We start from the raw sequence: 19,818 nt of genomic DNA, 5'->3' as shown, positions 1-19,818 counted from the left end.
CCCAACATGTCCCATCAAGCCCTAGTGATGCTGTCTTCTCCCTCGTGCCCAACATGTCCCACCAAGCCCTAGGGATGCTGTCTTCTTACTGGTACCCAACATGTCCCACCAAGCCCTAGGGATGCTGTCTTCTCCCTGCTACCCACATACCTGGGCCCCTCTGGGCAGAGATCATGCTGACTTGCTCTGAAGGACCCCTTCATTGATTCTTTACCCCCACTGATTCCTGTGCCCACCTATGCCGCCTTCACACATTATTTTCTTGTACTCAACTCAGACATGGCTTCTCCTAATTATTTAAGTCTTTCTCGACCTTTCTCATCACACATGAAACCAGCTGTTTGTGATACTGTGCTATAAAAAATATACGTATTGGGTCTATGTCGCTGGTTCCTGGCACTGAACTCCTAGAGCCTTTGTAATTTCCTGAGCAATAGGGGCGAGAGGAGTGATTAAGCATCTTTTATGATTCGTATGAAGTTCCTTTCAATCTTACCTGAGTTTATGCTAATGGGGTGACCCGTCATGGGCCCCTAGATAGTTTCAGGATGGGGGAGAGTCACCAGTGTAGCCGACTATGTGACTACAGGATTGGAACACTCAGCCCCACTCCCTGACGTCTGGGAAGAGAAGAGGGCCTGGAGACTGAGTTAATCACCGATGGCCAATAACTTAATGAATCACACCTACGGAATGGAAGCCCCATCTACGCCCTACAGGAAGGGGTTCATAGAGCTTGCACGATTGTGAACACATCTACACGGGATGCCCCAAGCTCCACGGGGAGAGAAGCTCTTGCGCTCGGGACGTGTCCAGACCCCGCCCATCTCAGGGTTCATTTGCATGCTTCTGAATATCATTCGTAATAAACCGGTAGTAAGTGGTTCCCTGAGTTCTCTCTGATCAGTTGTAGCGAGTTATTGAACATGAGGAGGGGGTCATGGGAGACCCCGATTTGTAGCCAAATTGGACAGAAGTGTGGGTAATCTGGGGACCCACTGCCTGTGATTAGTGCCTGTCATGGCGGCAGGCTTGTGGGACTGAGCCCTTCACCTGTGAGGTCTGCACCAGCTCCAGGGAGAGAGTGTCAGAACTGAATTAACTTGTAAGGCAGTTGGTATCTACAGAGAACGGGAGACTTGCTTGGTGTAGAAAACCCACCTGCTGTCCCATTGTCTGTGGCATCTATAAATGATGCATGCATTCTATACACCAAGAGGCTTTATTCACAGATTTTGTTTATACATTTTTCTCCATCATGATTCTTCACATTAAATATAAATGCTAATCAATCAAGCAAATAATTTCTTGTGAAAGGCACTGTGAAAGAGGAAATATATCAGCAAATCCTTTGTTAAGCAATGTCTCTGGGCCTGATGGGCAATGCCAGAAGGGAGAAATGCAAATGGTAAGCATAATAAACACAGTCTCTTGCCCTCATGAAGCTCATGGCCCAAGAGTGTGGAAAACTCTGGTCAAAAAAAAAATAGGTGTAAAATTACAATGATGATAAATGATCTGAAGGAACAGTAAGTTGTTTCAAGTGAGAATAATGGGGTAGAAGGATCGATCCTGCATAGACGGTCAGTAGAGGTTCTACTGAATAAATATCATCTACAGACGCTCATGAGAGGTTCATGCTTCATCTGGGGTCTGAAGGATGAAAGAGTTAGTTTGGTGAAGAGACGTGAAGGAAACCTCTCGGGGTAGGCTGACATCCTCCACGCCCCTTAGTGGTGACACCAGGTGCTTTCCAAGAACTAAAGAATGGCCAGTGAAGACCCAAGAGAAAAGAAACTCCGGCAAAAGAAGTAGTGCTAGGATCCTGCATTATGGAAAATACCATATGATGGGCAGGAATAGGATGGAACCTCAGAATAGATGGGGAAGAGGAGGGCCAAGAGACCAGAGCAACATCCGGAGACAGCTGTGTCTCTGAAGACAAGGGAAGAGGATGTTTCTAGTCACTGGGACTGGACAACCATGAGGAATGTTGACCAAGAGGCCAAGAAGGATTGGAAATTTTCTGCTGGATTTCCTAACGCAGAGGTCAAGGAGACTTGTGCAAAATCTACTGAAGTAGAATGAATGAACAGGAGAAAGAGGACTAAAGCACACGAAGGAAATAGGTGTTTAAGAGCAGGGTCTGTACCCTTATTTACACAATGCCAAAAAGACCGTAAGCATGCAAAATTATTTGTTAGCTGAACATAAAAGCTGCGAGCTGGTTTCTCTTCTTAATGGCTGGTACTTAAGGTATCAGAGGGCAGGGTCCACACCTCCACGTAAGTCTCTCCTTCTCCATGAGAACAATAGGACCAGCCACACACAGGATGCTCCAGCCTTCCTAAGAATCAGCCAGAGATGGTCTCTCCACCTGGAATTCACTTATCTCTAGCTTTTCCTCCAGATTCTAACGCTCATGCCTCACGACATACGCATAAGAGAGAGAAAAATCCATCCTCTCAAGCAAAGCAAAAATGCCTGGACGCTTTTAGATGGACCCTAAGAATTTCAGGTGAGGTTTCAAGATGGCGGGGAAGATATACTTTCTCTTGGCGACTCTATGATGCCTTAAGCCTTGTCCTAACTTTGACCATGACCAAGAAAAGTTAAAAACACACCAGAAAGAATCTCACACTTCAAAGCAATGGCTCTGAGAGCCCATTTTTTAAATACATGGCACATGGACTCACCATCTGCCAGGTACACTCCAGAGTAGCGATTTGTGATGGTGAAGAAACTGACCATTAGAAAAATGATTAAATACAAGGTTCGTCCAAATGACACATATGTCCACATGCATCTCAAATCAACTCCCAATTGCAAATAACATGTGGGCTTTCTGTTTTTCCCCCCCAAACCCTCCCTTCATTCAGTAATCTAAGACTAGCAAGTCATATCTTAATCCAACTATTTTTTTTAAGCACATGAGCTATGTAAAACATATAGAAGCAGAGAGATAACAGGAAAATATTTAAAAATGGAAAAGTATGACTTTAATGGAAATAATCCTTAGAGTGGACCGAGATTAAATGATTCTGAAGCTAATTCACATTTCTGTCTGAAAATTAAAACGTTAAAGCTCTATACAGTTAAATACTGTCCGAAGGAAACTGTTTTTCTAAGGCCAATTATATTCCTCGAGCAATAGAAATCATTGAATCTTTCAAGATTATGGCAGAAACTACATGATAAAGATGAGATTAAAGAAGAAAGTCAAATCCCCATAACTGTACCATTCCAAAAAGATGAGCTTCTGAAATAATAAGAAATTAATACCAACACAAAGTGTATTCTAGGTTACATTTCATAAATACATAAATGTATGTGGTATATTAATTTAAAATATACAGCCTTCATTTCTGGGTCCATTAAGCATATCTTTTGGCACATATATGTTTATACATGTGTATGTATATGTACATACAAATGGAAATATCTATATTCAAATACAGGTATATGTGTGAGACAGAGAATTAAACACAGGATAATATCATCTACACTACTTCTTGAAACTCTTTTACTGAAGTAAAATCTATGCAGTAAAACAGAAAAGCAAAAACTGTGCATCACCCAAAATACCACAAAGTGAATACCTCCTGTACCACCAATTAAGAAATAGGATATTTCAGGCATGCTACAAGTAGTGTCCACTCTCAACAATCGTTGCCCCTACCTCAGCAAAATGTCTACATTCTACCATCAAATACCTGTTTTGCTCTATTTGATATTTATATACATAACTCAGAAAGACACATTGCTTTGTGTTTGTCATATTACACTCATTAGCGTGCTTATGGGATGCAACCAGATTGTGCCCTGTGGGTGGGATCCACTGACTGCCATGCTCATGTATAGGAAAATATATGTCCATATTTTAAAACCCAAAAGTCAGTGTTATTTTTTAATTATTTAAATATTCATAAATATATATATTCATGTATATATGTATGTATAAATATACATAAATACATGTGTATATATATATTCATGGACTTATATATATGTGTGCATATATATACACATATATATATATATATATATATATATGCAGTGTGTGTGTATATATACACACACACTCTTTACCCATCAGGATGGTTGATTTTACATGTCAACTAGTCTGCGTTGACCGGGTGCCCAGATATTTGGTAAAACGTGATTCTGGGTGTGCCCACGAGGGCATTTCTGGATAACATGAGCATTTGAACCAGTGGGCTGTATCCAGCAGATGGCTCTCCCCATTGTGGGTGGGCCTCATCTAATCAGTTGAAAGTCTGATGAGAATAAAAGGTCAAGTAAGAAATAGTGTTCTCTCTCTGACTGTCTTACAGCTGGCACACCCATCTTCTCTGGCCTTTGGACTCGGAATCGTACTGGAAATTATTCTCCGCCTTTGGACTCTGACAGAGCTAATCCGTCAGCTTTCCTGGGTCTCCAGCTGGCTGACTAGAGACCTCAGGACCTCTCAGCTCCCCTAACACACGGATCCATTCCTTACAGTAAGTAAATATATGTAGTTTTATCTACAACTAAATTTGTATCTAAATCTATGCATCTAACACCTCCTATTGGTCCTCTTTCTCTGGATGTCTTTGACCAATGCAATTGGGTTGTTCATCTTTGAAACAGTGTGAAGGGGCTAGTCTATATCCTCTAGCAATATAGATACAAAGATATAGATATAAATGATACAGATACAGATATATCTTATTGGTCCTGGTTCTCTGGGGAACCCAGACTAATACATTGAGTGTTTATTTCTATCATAATACACATGATGGGTGGCATTTTGTTCATATTTATGAATATTAAGACAAACGATGCAGTGCTTTCAAACCTGAATACAATCACCCACAGGTTATGTGCCTGACAAGTAACTAAAATCCCATAAAACCCCCAAGCATAATCTAGATTATTTATTCTATTTTATTCCTACCAATTTGAAATGTAAAATTACCCATTTTATAATATAATTTTAAAAACACACTATGCCAGTGGCAGAATCATAAGATGATTTTCAAATTTTCAAAAATCAGCTTGTGTTTTAAAATGTTAGCTTTCTTAGTTCACTAAGGGTTTGTTTACAGAACGCGTACAAACTGCGGGTGGAATAGTGTGACATTAAATTCACATGAGGGTCTACTAGTTGTACTGTATCTATTACAAATTAATACAGAACAATTGAGAAGCACGGAATCATAACTATAAAGGAGTTTGATTTACTCACAGATTTTCTACTGCTTAAAGAAAAGTATACTTTTCTTGAAAAGCTGATACATATTTCTTCCCCAATTTCTCCTACCCTCAAGCCAGGTAAACAAAGAGAAATCCAGCATGTTGCAAAAACATTTCACATATCAACAGAATTGTCCACTAAATGTGTTAACCATTTTCTTTTCCAGCTCCGTGAAAGTAATGACTTTTCTACAGCGTTTTTCTTCAAACATCAAGTGTTTTTTTCCCCTCATTTTATTGAAGATGAAATGGGAACTCTTGAATACTATTGTCAACAGCACTCTTGCAATATGTACCAAAAACCTGCTCAATTACTCATATGTTTAACCAAGTAAACCCCAATTTCTCAGTCCACCACGATGAGCTAGTGTGAATTCTGGGGGAAAAAAAATATCAAAAGCCAGACTTATTCCTAATGCTTTCAGTGGATGGAGCTGGTGATAGAAAAAAAAAGGTAAAACTTTAAAAGCTTCATGGTAAGGAGTTTTGTATGTAAATGTTGCTATGACCACTTTATCGAACAGCATTGAGCCATTCAACTGATGCATACTTCCAGAGAAAATAGTTTTGTTTTTAACATAAAGTAGTTAAAATCGGGATAGGTACTGATATGGATAAAATGTATACAGGTATATAAAACAACCTGACTCATATATAAATAGCTCTGTTAAAAAGATACCAGCTCAATTCACGAATGTGTTAGTAATCGTTTTTTTGGTTGATGCCAAATGGGCAATTCTGAGAATGTATCTTAATTTTCCCCACTTCTCACAAAACCCACTGTCTGGTTTAAGCCTCTGTTCACATTCATCCTAACTTGTGTCTCTCCTGTTGGTTTCCTCATTTCTAGTTTCATCCTCCTTACTAATACATATAACATTGTCTTACTTTCAGGTGTACAATATAATGCTTCGATATTTGTGTACATTGCAAAATCACTTGTATATATTGCTAAAGGATCACCACCATAAGTCTAGATAACTAGATATCCTTCGCCACACACAGTTACCAATTTTTTTTCTTGTGATGAGAACTTTTAGGGTCTCCTCTCTTAGAAATTTTCAAATATGCAATACGGTATTCAAAATAAGTTTACTGATAAATGCTTAGCAGTGGAGTGGAACATGTAACTTGTTAAATTATACTTTCTTTGGGAGGGCTAAATTGGGAGATTGGGATTGACACATACACACTACTATATATAAAATAGAAAACTAATAAGAACCTTCTGTATAGCACAGGGAACACTACTCAATACTCTGTAATGACCTATACGGGAATAGAATCTATAAAAGAGTGGATATATGTATAACTGATTCACTTTGAGGTACACCTGAAACTAACACAATGTTGTAAATCAACTATACTGCAATAAAAATTTTTTTTTAAAAATTATACTTTCCCCCCCAAATTAGTTAGAACAGATATATCACAAAGAAATACTGCATTCTCGATGTGGTATAATACCATGGGTGGGGAAAAGAAAAGGTTTCTTCGTATCTGTTAAGCTTCAGTGCTTAGATCAAGGGTCAGCATTTTTTTCTCTCTAAAGGTCCGGATAGTAAATTTTTTTTGGATTTGTAGGCTCTATGGTGTCTCTTGAAACTGCAGTATTCAACACCACTGTTGTGTCACAAAGCAGGGATAGACAATAGGAAATGAATGGGCATGACTATTCCCTATAATTTTATTTACAAAAACAGGTGGCAAGATGGATTTGGCCCACGGGATGTGTGCTTAGAATATTTCCCTTACCTTTGGGTTTTGAGGGTGACTTTAATATCTGAGAAAACATAAAATGTCTAGCTATGAACACTGTCTTCAAAATAAAGTACAATAAGGACAAGATATTAGCTTCCACAAATTCAACAGATGTAATATGAAATATTTAAGATTCCCTTAGATAGTCAATACGTGACAGCATTAAATCTACTGCATTTTCATCTTTGTCATTTTAATCCCAATTAGCTCTACACTCAGGCTCTGAGAATACTTTTAAAACGTTCGACCATGATTTCCTGTCTTTAGATTTTAAATCTGACATGCCTCCATCTCAGCCTCCTGGCAGAAAAGACAAACACATTTGCCTTTTGATGATGCCATGGAAACACTCTTTAGAACACAGTGCCAGCATCCCAAATAAGCTGTAACACAGGATGGAGTGGAGAACAGAGCTAGTCCCTGAAAGCAGATGCGCTGTAGAGTGGGTACTTTGAGACGCTGTCACTGAATATGTAACACCCTAGTTTACCATGTTCGGTGAGCATCAGATACACGGGAAGAGCTCTTTAAAGATGGACATCGCAATTCAGTAGGTCTGTAGGGGGCTCTGGGATTTATGTGGTTGAATTACTCTAGCCAAAAAAACAGAAAGAAACCCCTTACTCTGCCTTATTTCAAAGCTCGTATTATGACCATATATTTCATAGCCCTTATCATGACCAGATACTATACATCTACTTGCTAAAAGATATTTCTTTCTCTTTCAAATTTCTACTCCAACTTTCCCCACCTCTCTATGACCTTGGTGCTTCTCCTCCAATCTTCTCTTTCCTTCATCTCCTTACCTGCTATTCACTGGAGGAAGAAGTTACTTTGCCCTCACAGGATCCCATCAGAGAAATGAGAAGTGAAAACTCCTGAGATGATGGAACTTCCTTCTGAGACACTCGGTTGGGGAGAATCTACAAAAGTTTTCCAGCTTTCAGAGGCTGCCCTAAAAGAGTACAATTTCTTGTTTATTTGTATGTTTTAAGATTGGATATCGGCTGCCATTCAGAAGTTAGCCCATCCAAAATTACACAATAGCTCCACCTCTGTTACCAAAGCAGCAGTAATTCAGTCACGTGGATGTTTTGGTTTTTTAGTACGAACCCCTTTGTATTTATAAATCCACATGCTTCCCTTAGGTCAGTTCTATTACTGAGTGCTTTGCTTTTATTTGTTTCCTACTTGGAATCGTAGTTTGTGTTTATATGTCAGCAAATGTAAAGCAGGCAAGCATCGCTCAGATATGCTGTTAATGCGTGGTGTTTGGGGGGTCACTGTCTAAGTGATTGGGATCCTTATGGGATGGGGCAGAGTATTTAAGAATGTTCGTGGTCAGGCAACTAAGCAAACATAGGCTGTTCATTTTCGGGTTTTGTTGGTTAACAAAGGTCAAGGTTGCACTCATTCATCACACAATGCTCTGTCTCTGTGAAATTCATTTCCAAAATAACTGATTCTTGGGGGATTATTTCTGTTATTGAATTTCCTGCTGATTCAATGCATAAAGCGACAGAGAACCCGGTATTATATCCAACACAAGCACTCGGTGTACGTTGACATGTGCTGTAGATGTTCACAGTTGTGTTAATAATGTCTTGGGTTCACATATTGTGCGACCATTCATATGGGCTGACCTAGCAGGGAACTTCACATCCATTCAGATATATATATATATATATATACACATATATATATATATACACACACACACATATTTTGTGAAATATATATATTTATTTATTGAAGTATAGTTGATTTACAATGTGGTATTTGTTTCAGGTGTAGAGAAAGGTTACTCAGATATATATATATTCTTTTTCAGATTCTTTTCCATTATAGGTTATTTCAAGGAATTGAATATAGTTCCTTGTGCTATACAGTAGGTCCTTGTTGTTTACCTATTTTATATATAGTAGTGTGTATCTATTAACCCCCAACTCCTAATTTACTCCAGATATTTCTTTATGTAAGGCTGCATTAGGCTCACAATGCAATTTGGTTTTAGGACATGGCTTACGGTTTTCCATCAATGGTTTCTCAAACTGGGGCGTCAAAAGATAGGCATGAGCTTTTAGTAGAAAAAGATTCCCCCAAAGCTATTCAGGGGCCAGAAGCTCAGCCCCTGAGCTGAGGCCAGGGTCAACTATGCCATACTCATAAGTTAACACATTTGATATTTATAAAAATATCCCTGCCTTTTGATATTGAGCTGCATGAGCTGCTTGTAAATTTTGGAGATTAATCCTTTGTCAGTTGCTTCATTTGCAAATATTTTCTCCCATTCTGAGGGTTGTCTTTTCGTCTTGTTTATGGTTTCCTTTGCTGTGCAAAACCTTTGAACTTTCATTAGGTCCCATTTGTTTATTTTCGTTTTTATTTCCATTTCTCTAGGAGATGGGTCAAAAAGGAAAAACCCAATCCAAAAATGGGCAGAAGACCTAAATAGACATTTCTCCAAAGAAGATATACAGATCGCCAACAAACACATGAAAGAATGCTCAACATCATTAATCATTAGAGAAATGCAAATCAAAACTACAATGAGGTATCATCTCACACCTGTCAGAATGGCCATCATGAAAAAATCTAGAAACAATAAATGCTGGAGAGGGTGTGGAGAAAAGGGAACCCTCTCGCACTGTTGGTGGGAATGTAAATTGATACAGCCACTATGGAGAACAGTATGGAGGTTCCTTAAAAAACTAAAAATAGAACTACCATATGACCCACCAATCCCACTACTGGGCATATACCCTGAGAAAACCATAATTCAAAAAGAGTCATGTACCACAATGTTCACTGCAGCTCTATTTACAATAGCCAGGACATGGAAGCAACCTAAGTGTCCATCATCGGATGAATGGATAAAGAAGATGTGGCACATATATACAATGGAATATTACTCAGCCATAAAAAGAAATGAAATTGAGTTATTTGTAGTGAGGTGGATGGACCTAGAGTCTGTCATACAGAGTGAAGTAAGTCAGAAAGAGAAAAACAAATACCATATGCTAACACATATATATGGAATCTAAAAAAAAAAAAAAAAGGTCATGAAGAACCTAGGAGCAAGACGGGAATAAAGACACAGACCTACTAGAGAATGGACTTGAGGACATCAGGAGGGGGAAGGGTAAGCTGGGACAAAGTGAGAGAGTGGTAGTGTACAGATGGACATATATACACTACCAAATGTAAAATAGATAGCTAGTGGGAAGGAGCCGCATAGCACAGGGAGATCAGCTCGGTGCTTTGTGACCAGCTAGAAGGGTGGGAGGGGAAGGGTGGGAGAGGGAGGGTGGGAGGGAGGGAGACACAAGAGGGAAGAGATATGGGGATATATGTGTATGTATAATTGATTCACCTTGTTATAAAGCAGAAACTAACACACCATTGTAAAGCAATTATACTCCAATAAAAATGTTAAAAAAAAAAAGAAAACCCTGTTTTTCTAAAGAGTATTATACAGCATCTTCTAGAGATAACTTACATTTTAAAAATTACATATTCAATGTAGATAATTTTAAAAACAAAAATGAATGTAAAAAGAAGAAAATAATAAAATTGCCCAGAAAAATCTAAAAAAAAAAAAAAATATATATATATATATATATCCCTGCCTTTAAAACATGTGATAGACCCTATTTTTCTTAGTTTATGTCATTCCGAAACTACCATGCCTGCTCCTCAAAAATATAGCCTCACTTAAAGTTTGTTTACAGGTAGACAAATGATACCTGATAACGATTTATTATAATTATATGCTTATAATCATATAATACTTATATGCACAATATATAATATTGCATATTATATGTTATTTATTTATCATAATGCAATGGTTTTATAGAGTATGTGTGTTTGCTTTATACAGATAATTGTTGAACTTTGGTGTTCAAGGTTGAACCCTGGTATTGAATCTTGGAAAAACCTGTAAAACTCAAAATCCAGTAGCCATACAAGTAACAATAAATTTGATTAAGATTGATTTGTAATAGTCTTTATAGCAAAATATAAATAAGCAAAGCAAGAAAAATCTGGGAAAATGTTTGCGTATCATATCACGAAGGGCTAATATTCCAAATATATAAACAGCTCCTAAAAATATGTATGTGCATGTAAAAACCCACAGATGTAATATAAAACAATGATAATGCAAATTAACATGGAATTCACAAAAAGTGAAAAATCCATTATTATTAGTCATATAAAATATGTAAAATTCATTAATGAAAAGAGACATTATGAATTAAAAGTACACTAAGCTTACTTTGACTTAATCTTCTATTAGCAAATCTGAAATGTCCTCATACTTTCCCAGTGGGTCTACAACTAGCTACAACTGAATTCTTACAAAGGAGGATTTTAAAATATCTACGGATATCACACTTGCATCTCCAGTTGGCCCAGTAACCCTCTTGCTAGGAATTTACCCCATATCCACACGTTTATGGAAAATATGCACAAGGTAAAGTCACTGCTGCATTTTTTATATGGAATTGGATGCTTATACCAATCATTCCCCATACATAAGCAGGAAATCTCCATCGCCAGAAAACACCATATTTAGGAATTGCTCTCTGCAGCATTATGACAAGATGGTCAGGATACACTGTGAAGTTAAACCAATTTTAAAAATTTATAAAGTCAGTAGAGGAAGGTATGGGACAGTAAGACATCTTTTGGGCAAAGAAGTGTGGGGTACGCCCACCTGTTTGTAGTCGCTTACATTTGCAGAGGGAAAGTTTTGATGGAGTCATAAGACACTAATATCAATGTGGCTCTGTGGCTCTGAGTCAGGGTTTCAGGGGAACTGAGGGTGCCCTCATGAGGGAGGTAAATTGAGGAGCCCTGAAGGGACATGGTACAAAGATGCTTGGAGGAATGTGTCCAGAAAACCAGGAAGAGCAGAAAGATGAGTCACAGCAGGAAGCCCTGGAAACCAGAAGGGGCAAGAGAAAGAGAGAGAAAGAGAGAGAGAGAGAGAGAGAGAGAGACTGAAGGAGACGGCTGCAGAGAGACAGAGGGCCATGGAACAGCGGCAAGGAAGAGTGTCTCAATTTCCTGCTCTCCCCAACCCTCTGGTACCCGTTGGGCCAAGCCAATCAGAAAGCAGAGGGCAGGGAAGCCCTCTGAGCTGGTCCAGAGAGGCGGGCTCCAACAGCACAGAACAGGTGCAGAAGGATGGAGTTTGCATCCCGCAGGGCCAGCAGAAATGGCAGCATGCCTTGCTTTGGGGGACCGGATGTGGAACTGGGGGTTCCGTGGTGCAGGAGCCAGAGTTTTCACTGCAGGACACATCCCTTCCCTTCTTGAAGCACGTATGCATTCCCTACTCAAGAATCATTCACAATGGCCCACAGAATCATCTCTTGTTAAACTGATTACATGTTCACTGTTCTTTTATCCAGTGTTTAGCATAAGCATGCTACAGGCTTAATCACGTTTTCAAGGAAAGTATTTTCCCCTGAAACAAAATTAGCAACTGCACTGGGTGGGCAGTCCTGCAGAAGGCTTTACATCCTCTAAACCAGAGCCGTCACAGCCGATGCTTTCTTTCAAACAGGCTTGCTGTTGCACAAAAACTGCCCCCAGGTAATCCCATTGGAAATCGCTTACTTTTCTTTAATTGGGTGCATTCTTTTCCAGAGATTTTTATTCAATATCAAAGTCATTATTCTGTTTTGCCCGTAGAAAACACGGGCTAAAACTATATTTATATATTATTATTATTTATGGCAGATACAATGGCTGCTATGGTTTTTTACGATTTTCTATTAAGCTCATAATGGCCCACAATATTAATGATTCACTTGATCGTGAATAAATCTCTTGGAGAATGCTCGGATTTGAGGAGAGCTGTATTTTGCCGTGTCCACCCTAATGCTGAAACTAAAGTAGAAAATGAACGCCAGAGGAAATTTTCTGGAAGGTGAAAAACACTACCTGTGAAGGCATTTTTGCCCTTTAATCTGAGTCACGCTGTTAAAATGTGTATTTAGTATGCTTTTGGCATTCAAAATACAGGGAATTAATAAATGATCAGTTTCCAAGAGTATTCTTGCTCAATACATATTTAACTCTGTGTTGTAGAAGAATATTTGACCAGTTCAGAACCTGGAATAATTATGAAAATTTTAACCTCTATTCCCTAAGCAAGAGCAGTAGAGAACACAGTTTTGAGTGGTATTAGTTCAATGGTGATTTACTGGTAATGGTGACAATGAACAAACTAAAGTGAAAAAGATAAATGTCCACAGTCTGCTGCAAATATTTCAGTGTAATAATCATAAAAATGTGTGAAAGTATGATCAAAAATACTTTTTTCTTCCACACTTTGAGTGGATGCTACTATAAATATATAATTCTACAAAATGGACCCATTCTTGATCTAGAGTCCAAAGCCAATCTTTTCTAAAGCATTTTATTTCCCTTTGTAGGAATCTCTCAAATTATTCAATTTTAGGACTTGGCAAGGTCTAAGTGTTCCCACATAATATAGAATTGCATCTACAAATTGCCTTTCACTCTTTTATGGGCATGCCCAGAAAATTAGGAATACTGCATTTCACCTGAGATATTTATCCAGAGTCACTGAAAAGGAAAAAATAAAAACAGTTCTCAACAAAGATGATGCTATGTTTCCTTAACCAGATTTATTTGAACAAAATGGGCTACATCTCTACACTTATGATTCACTACTTGCCATATTTTAAGAAATCAAATAAACGTAATTCAATCAGATATGGGTTTTTAAACACTTCCAGAAGGCGGAAGAGAGAAGCATATAAATTAATTCACTAAAGTCAGTCTTTGAAAAGCATATTTCATGATACATCGTGTCATGAATTCATCAATTTTTCAGCATGAATGAAAATTTCTCTAAGGTCTTTAACCATGAGAGACTAGGAAAAGTCTAGTTGTTTAATTCCAGAGTTTGCATATTTTCCCAACTAATCACCATGCTTTTGCCATACAAAACAGGTATATTTTTTTGTAGTCCTATTGACCAATCTATGCTTTTATAGAAGGATTTTCTCCCATGCTATCATAAAGAAATTATGTGCTTTCTCCTAAAAGTTTGAAGCACCTGCTTTTCATATTGAGGTTTTACATTCACCTGGAATCTAATTAATTAATGCATCGCAAAGATCTCTTTTCCATGTTTCTCCCCATATTGTCAGTGGCGGCAATACTGTTATTTGACATCACGAGAGCCAATCTCTTCTTTCCCCATAGATCTTGGATTTGTTCTGCACGACTGATGTCCACAGTTGGGTACGCCCTCCTCTTCAAACACTTTTTTTGCAGCCAGTGATAGGTATGGGATGCATGTCTGGAAAATGCAAGGTAGGTTCAACTCAGCTGGGTGGGTTTCTGAATAAAACTGCTTTCTTCCTAAAAGCAAGGATCCTTCAGATATGAGAGTTTTTCCCCTTTCCTTTCACCTTGTAGTGAGGACATTACTTATTTATGGAAAGTGGTCTTTGGGGAACAGTTCACCTGACACCCTGCCTTTCAGGATGATGGAGAAGAAAACAGCGAGACTTTTCTGAGCGCGTCATCCTGCATACTTTGAATGTATTATCATAGGAGAAAAATAAAATGCTGTTTGAATAAGCCATTGATATTGACATCTGTCCAGTACAAGTAACAAGTAAATGTTACAAAAACCAGTTTTGCTACCATTATTTATTTTGTAGGTGGCACGTCCTTTGCTGGCTGTTTGTCACAGAAACTTCGTAATAAGAAAATCGCTGTATTTCTGTATTTAAGTTCCGTATTTCAGAGTTTTATTTTATCCACCCTGCCCAAACTCCACAGAGATCACTGTGTGAGTCTTGGTATCCAGGGGGAGGAATCATAATAATTATCGTCCATTCTTGTGGGACAATCTCAGGACATTTTATTTCCATATACTTTTGGGGATCAATTTGTGAAGTAAAGAAAAAATAGAATGAGTTAGAATTTCAAATCAATTTGGAGGAGAACTGACATCTTCATTATTGATTCTGCCGTATAACAAACGCTGATGGATCTTATTTAGATGATTTTTAATGTTGATCCTATACTTTTTTTCTGTTTTACATAAAGTTCTTAGGTTTTTTAAAATTATATTTATTTCTAAGAACATGTAGGTTTCTTCCTGTTGGGATAAGGAGTTTTGAACAAGTAACACTCCCATTTGGTATTTGGTAATGCTGGTGTAAACTAATGCTACTAATATATGTCACCTATCTTTTATTGGGTATGCCTTTAAAAATTATTTTATTCATGAATACATCTATCCAAAATAATTATGTCAGTGGTATCATCTGCCAGTAACAGCTGTTCCCCTCAGCTCCTTTTCCATTTCTGCACTGATAGGACATCCAATTCAGTACGGAACAGAATTGTCACAGTGGACATATTTATCTTGTTATTGATTTACAAGGAATAAGTCTAATATTTCACCATTAAGGCCAATTTTTTTTTCTGTAATATTGTGTTAGTTTCCTTTTATCAGGAAAATCCCCTTCTCTTCCTAGTTTTGTAAGTTCATTTTATCACGCTGTTTTGAAGTTTACCAACTAATTTTTGAATCACATTAAAGGTGAATTCCAGGCATCCTGATAAGCAGAGTGACCAGGCCTGGCAGGGAAAGAGTTCTCCTTTAGGCAAGGCTTTCGGCAGGATGTACCAACAGGCTCTTTTTGGTTGATTTTGGTAAATCAACACAGAATCTATAGATTTTCATGGAGCACTGTTCCCTGAAAAATTACCCAAGCAAAATAATTATAAGAGTTTAAAATAAAAATGTTGGGACTTCCCTGGTGGTGCAGTGGTTAAGAATCTGCCTGCCAACACAGGGGACACAGGTTTGATCCCTGCTCTGGTAAGATCCCACATGCCGCGGAGCAACTAAGCCCATGCGTCACAAGTACTGAGCCTGCGCTCTACAGCCCGTGTGCCACAACTACTGAGCCCGCGAGCCACAACTACTGAAGCCCACGCACCTAGAGCCCGTGCTCCGCAACAAGAGAAGCCACCGCAATGAGAAGCCCGCTCACCGCAACGAAGAGTAGCCCCTGCTTGCCGCAACTAGAGAAAGCCCGCGTGCAGCAACGAATACCCAACGCAGCCAAAAATAAATAAATAAAATTTAAAAAATAAAATTAAATTAAAATATTTCAGGAACAAAGTAGCAAACTTTTAAATAACATATATTCCCCATGCACTGCCTAGAAAAACCTTCTACATTACACTTTGGGCAGCGTGAACTCTGAAACAGCTAAGGAAGCATCTAAGCGAGATGTTGATTGTCAAGGTCTACTTGATGCCTTGTTCTTTTTTTTTTTAACTGAAGTACAGTTGATTTACAATGTGTGCCAATCTCTGCTGTACAGCAAAGTGACTCAGTTATACACACACAGACATTCTTTTTTTTTATATTCTTTTCCATTATGGTTTATCACAAGATATCGAACTTGATGCCTTGTTTTTTTGTGTGCACAATTACCTGTATCCTGGAAATTACTGTCACATTTTGATATTTAGGCAAGACCTCTGATTTTTAAAAATATGTAATTTCTACTGCAAGTTGTTTGACAAATGAGCTACTTAGAATATCAGCACTATCTTTAAAAATTAATTAATTAATTAATTAATTTGGGGCTGCGTTGGGTCTTCGTTGCTGCGTGCGGGCTTTCTCTAGTTGCGGCGAGTGAGGGCTACTCTTTGTTGCAGTGCGCGGGCTTCTCATTGCGGTGGCTTCTCTTGTTGCAGTGCACGGGCTCTAGGTGCGTGGGCTTCAGTAGTTGTGGCACACGGGCTCAGTAGTTGTGGCCCATGGGCTTAGTTGCTCCGCGGCACGTGGGATCTTCCCAGACCAGGGCTCGAACCCGCGTACCCTGCATTGGCAGGAGGATTCTTAACCACTGCACCACCAGGGAAGTCTCGAATATCAGCACTATTTAAATAGAAGTGGTTTGTGAGCATTTAAAAAATGTATTTCCAGTTTCATTCATTCATCTTTAGAGGAAATGGTGTGTTTAATCATTGTTCTTCATTTTGTTGTTTTTTTTTTGTTTAGATTTCCTTCAGGATTGGAGTTAAGAGGTTAGGAAATAAAAATACCGAATGCCTAACTAAATTTGAATCTCAGCTTCACAACAAATAATTTCTTAGCGTGTCTAATGAAATATTCAGGGCATAGGTCTACTGAAATTTTGTTTGTCGTTTGCTTGAAATTTAAATATATGTGGGTGTCCTGTATTTCATTTGACACATTTATTCAGGACTAATGACAGGGTGAATTTTGATAAATATTTTATGGGTGCTTAAAAATAGTAAGTAATGTCTTTATATTTACTTTCAGCTTTTTCAGTAGTTCTGTAAGATCAGAACAGTTCATAGATCTCAACAGTTGATATAATATATATCTTTTTGAATTTACTATTTTGGCTCAGCTACATATGTTCCTGAAAGACGCAGAATAAAATCTCTCACATCATTTTGTTCAATTCCCATTGCTCAATTCAATATTTTTGTTTTATTTATCTTGACACTGTAAGTTAGGACAGGCAAGTTCAGAACTGCTCTCTCTTCCTACTGAATGATTCTGTTAAATTATGTTAAATCATTTTAATTCTAATAAGTCTTTTCTGTCAAAACCGCTATTATATTTTCCACTGACATTCTTCTCATCCGTATCTGTATGGATAGATGCATAGATATTGATCCTTCAGTTAAATTAGGTCCAACCAGGGATTGATTTTTTCCCTTCCCTGGTCATCCCAATAGCAGCATTTGGTATACTTAAGGTTCTTTTTGTTTTAATACCGCAATAAATTTTTTTGATCAAAATATATATTAACTTTCTTGTTTCTACTATTTTAGGACTCCTGAAATTATCAGAAGGGTAAACGTATATTAAATGCTCTCTGAAGCCTTAAAGGACTGAAAACTTGTGTCAGTGTTTCTTCCCTGTACTTTATAATTCCTATGAGTCCCCTTGGACGTTTCTATTATGAGTGTTCTACTCCAACACATAATCCAGTTTGGGAAAACCATTCTCCCATATCCCCATGTGCCATCTTTTGTTTCTGTCTTGACGCATATAAATTGACCACTTTGATTCACATTTTTAGGAACGCAGATCTCCAGAGAGGTGCTGTATGCATCCAGGCCTAAGAGGAAAATATTCAGTAGAACATATGCCAAGTATTTCAAACTAGGATTTTATTATAGGGATTTGGCTTTGAAAATGGTATTAGAACTGTTGGTGGGAATGTAAATTGGTGCAGCCACTATGGAAAACAGTATGGAGGTTCCTCAAAAAACTGAAAATAGGATTGCCACTCCTGGGCATATATCCAGAGAAAACTATCATTCAAAAAGATATATGCACCCCTATGTTCATAGCAGCACTATTCACAATAGCCAAGACATGGAAGCAGGGACTTCCCTGGTGGCGCAGTGGTTAAGACTCCACACTCTCAGTGCAGGGGGCCCGGGTTCGATCTCTGGTCAGGGAACTAGATCCCACATGCATGCCACAACTACGAGTTTGCATGCCACAACTAAGGAGCCTGATGCAACTAAGACCCGGTGCAACCAAATTAATTAATTAATTAATTTTTTAAAAAGACATGGAAGCAACCTAAATGTCCATCAACAGAGGAATGGATAAGGAAGACATGGTACATATATACAATGGAATACTACTCAGCCATAAAAAAGAATGAAATAATGCCATTTACAGCAACATGGATGGACCTAGAGGTTATCATACTGAGTAAGGTAAGTCAGACAGAGAAAGACAAATATTGTATGATATCACTTATATGTGGAATCTAACAAAATGATACAAGTAAACTTACTTACAAAACAGAAACATACTCACAGACATAAAGAACAGACTTGTGGCTGCCAAGGGGGAGGGACGGATTGGGAGTTTGGGGTTAGTAGATGCAAACTAGTATATATAGGATGGATAAACAACAAGGTCCTACTGTACAGCACAGGGAACTCTACTGAATATCCTATGATAAACCATAATGGAAAAGAATAGGAAAAAGAATATATATGTGTATAACTGCATCACTTTGCAGTACAGCAGTAATTAACACAACATTGTAAATCAACTCTACTTCAATAAAATAAAGTTAAAAAGAAGACAATGGTAATACAAATGCTAGTAGAACAGCAGGAAAAATGAAAGGGCACGGCAGTAGCACAGTGAAGAAGGGATTGGTACCCACAGATCGGGAAGATGCTATCTACCCCGGATGGAGCCCCAAACCCTCGCTTGCTCTATCAGTGATGATGATTTTAGACCTGGTGGTTCAGGAACTGGTAAAGAGAGTTTGCAGTGTCTGGTGAGAACTGTTGAAAGGCTGCCTGTCCAAACTCAGTCGCCAGCTACTAGACAAGACTGCCAACAGCTCTGTTTCCTTATACAGAGGTCTCTGACCCCTTTGGGACAGACTTGACAAGGAAGACAGCTCCCCAGGGAACCTGAGAAATGTAGTTTGCTGACTTCCAGCCCCAGGGACTATCAAATGGCTGGCTGAGAGCAAGGAGGTGACCAGATAACCAAATAACCAGAAATGGTTTAAATCTGTGTGAGGCACATGATACCTCCTATACGCTTTTAAAGAAGAAAACACACGTGATGACGAAACATGAGGATCCCATCATTGGATGATCCTCTGCCCTTATGCAGAAAATAAACACCACTCTTTACTGAGCTAAATTGTCTCAGGGAATTCCTCATTTTCTTATTCTCGGTTGTGCAGGAGACTCCTGGACTTCCACACTAAAATTTCC

Source organism: Eubalaena glacialis, chromosome Y, assembly GCF_028564815.1.
Source record: "Eubalaena glacialis isolate mEubGla1 chromosome Y, mEubGla1.1.hap2.+ XY, whole genome shotgun sequence".
Taxonomy (NCBI): Eukaryota; Metazoa; Chordata; class Mammalia; order Artiodactyla; family Balaenidae; genus Eubalaena; species Eubalaena glacialis.
Note: the sequence above shows the minus strand (reverse complement) of the source record.